Source organism: Tiliqua scincoides, chromosome 1 (assembly GCF_035046505.1).
Source record: "Tiliqua scincoides isolate rTilSci1 chromosome 1, rTilSci1.hap2, whole genome shotgun sequence".
In the NCBI taxonomy this organism is placed as follows: Eukaryota; Metazoa; Chordata; class Lepidosauria; order Squamata; family Scincidae; genus Tiliqua; species Tiliqua scincoides.
This window is the reverse complement of record NC_089821.1, coordinates 111,095,419-111,097,911: the sequence shown is the minus strand read 5'-3', so window position 1 is coordinate 111,097,911 and position 2,493 is coordinate 111,095,419. Positions and strand designations below refer to the sequence as shown.

General features: G+C 44.3%; 1 pseudogene; it reads left to right on the top strand.

Moving 5' to 3' along the window:
- The first annotated feature begins 1,871 nt into the window (after positions 1–1,871).
- LOC136637788 (5S ribosomal RNA) lies at positions 1,872–1,991 on the top strand (annotated as a pseudogene).
- The last annotated feature ends 502 nt before the right edge of the window (positions 1,992–2,493 follow it).

The following is a 2,493-nucleotide window of genomic DNA, read 5'->3' as shown; positions in this document are numbered from 1 at the left end:
CTCCAGGGCTGACTTAAAAGATTGTATTGATTATACACCTCTATGAGGTCAAAAGCAACATGAGCAGGCCAGCTGGAAGGAGAACAGCAGAAGCGTGATAGGAAAAAGACAATCTCTTTTATTCTCTGTTTTGAGTTTGCCTCTTTTTCAAAGGGAATTGCCTTGACAGACAAGGGAAGCAGTCATATCTACTCACCCTCTCTCAATGCTCATCATCAAAACACATCTTCAGGCCTCTGAAGGCAAGAAAGGAATAGATCTGCACCAAGCCTCTTCAAAAAAATTGGTGACTGATTGAAACACACTTAACAGTTCTATACTTTTGGTAAGACAATATCCCTTGAAAAAGAGAAACACCACAGCAGTAGAAGATCCATTTTCCCTTACAGCTGCTGTTGTTTTTCTGCATTATTTAGCAAAATTCTTTGGCTTTTGCAGCTTCTTGTCTCCAAAGAAAGCTCCCCTCCCCATGAAAAGTGGAGGGAGGGAGGAGAAGAAGAATGGTCTTTATGGTTCCTTTTATTTGTGGGGATGTGCTGTTTCATTTTTTCACTGTACATATTGTTCATTTGCAAGGGTAATATCCTTGTGATGGGTAAATTTTTCTTCTGTGTTACCATGACTTTTAATGAAGGATAAATCATGGGAGAAGGCAGGACAGCAGAGACCTCGATCAGTGTAAGCCCTCCCAAGTTAGCTGTGATGTTTATTCAGTTTGAGAAAGAATCAAATTAAAATCCCATCCCATAGGGAGATTGCGATATACTTGGGATATACAACTTCTGTGTTCCCTGTACAGAAGCTTCAAGGGATGAATGACCAGGGCCAATTATATTCAACATCCCTTGTGCTTTAAAGGAATTCAAATAGATTCTGGGGCCCAGTCTCACCACCAGAACTGATATAGCTGTTTGTTTCAGCATGGCTGCACCAGTTCCTATTTTGTCCTTCCACCCCCCTGAATCTGTGCAATTCAGCCATGTCACATAAGGACCCTTATGCCAAATTGAAGTCCCTACCCGTGACGTCTGCTTCCTCAATGGGAAAGGAAATTGAAGAGACTAGGCGTTCCTGAAAACCACCAGGCTGTGTAAGGCACCAGAGGCTTCTTCTCGGGGGACCCATGCGCCTTCCTCTTTGCGCCACCAACTTGCCAGCAGAGGGGGGTGATTGGCTGTGAAGGCCAGATTGTAAGTGCCAGCCAAGCAGGGTTGACATGACTCAAGGGGCTAATCTAGTTCTGTAAAGTTCTACTCATCTAGTTCTATAAAGCTCCCTGGAAACTAAACTTTATGATCCATGCATGACTACTGCCAAAAGCAGCAGTCCCATGTCTCCTCTCTTTTCTCCTCCACACTCTCCTAATCACATCTCCTCACATAGCATGTGTGATGTGAATTTTCACACACCCTGTAAACAGCCAGCAAAGACGTAAATTGGTGGGGGTGGACACACCTACAACCTGACGCTCTTATCTCACACATTTTTGTTGCTAGATATCCCTGAGGAAGAGAGGCAGAAGATACATGGAGCTGCTGCTTTTGAGGCAATCATAGCATAACATCTAAGCCTAATCTTCCCCTGCGCAATGTTTGGTCCTTATATTTTTGAACTGCCCATCCACATTTATCTGTTGCTTGGTTTGACTTAGGGCCCAATCCTATCCCATTTTCCAGTGCCGGTGCTGCTATGCCAATGGGGTATACATTGCTTCCTGTGTTGGGGAGGCAGTCACAGACATTTCCTCAAGGTATGGGAACATTTGTTCCCTTACCTTGGGGCTGCATTGTGGCTGCACCAGTGCTGGAAAGTTGGGTAGGACTGGGCCCTTAGGCTGCAATCCTGTCCATATTTACCTGGAAGTAAGCTCCATTGACAGCAACTGTTACCCTGCACGTGCCCGATCTCGTCTGATCTCGGAAGCTAAGCAGGGTCAGGCCTGGTTAGTACTTGGATGGGAGACCGCCTGGGAATACTGGGTGCTGTAGGCTTATACCATAGTCTTTCGAGACTGAAGGTTGCCAACAACAACAACAACAAGCTCCATTGATTACAGTGGGACTTATTTCTGAATAGAGATGCTTAGGGTTGGGTTGTTAGTGTGTGTTTCCTCCATATTCAATTCAAAAGAGCCTGGTACAAGTGTGGGAAAAACACTGAGTATTCCCCAGTGAAGCATCCATGCTCAGACTTCTGCTCTTTTGCTTAGGTTCCTCTGCAACAGCATTGACAAAGAGTCTGTCAAGGCCTCTTCTCATGCAGTGCCAAAAATATTTATGAACATCTTATCAGTGATGTCAGTGACATCTCAGGCACTTTTCTTTAATGTGCATTTTTTTTGTCTTTTGTTTTGCAATACTCTGGGCTCCACTATATACATCGGCCAAGAAGTTAGAGCTTGACTATGTTTTGAAGGCTGTCTTTCTAGCATCGCACCTGCTGTTTATGTGAACATGATATATTGTCATGGAAAGCAGTATTCGCTATGATCAT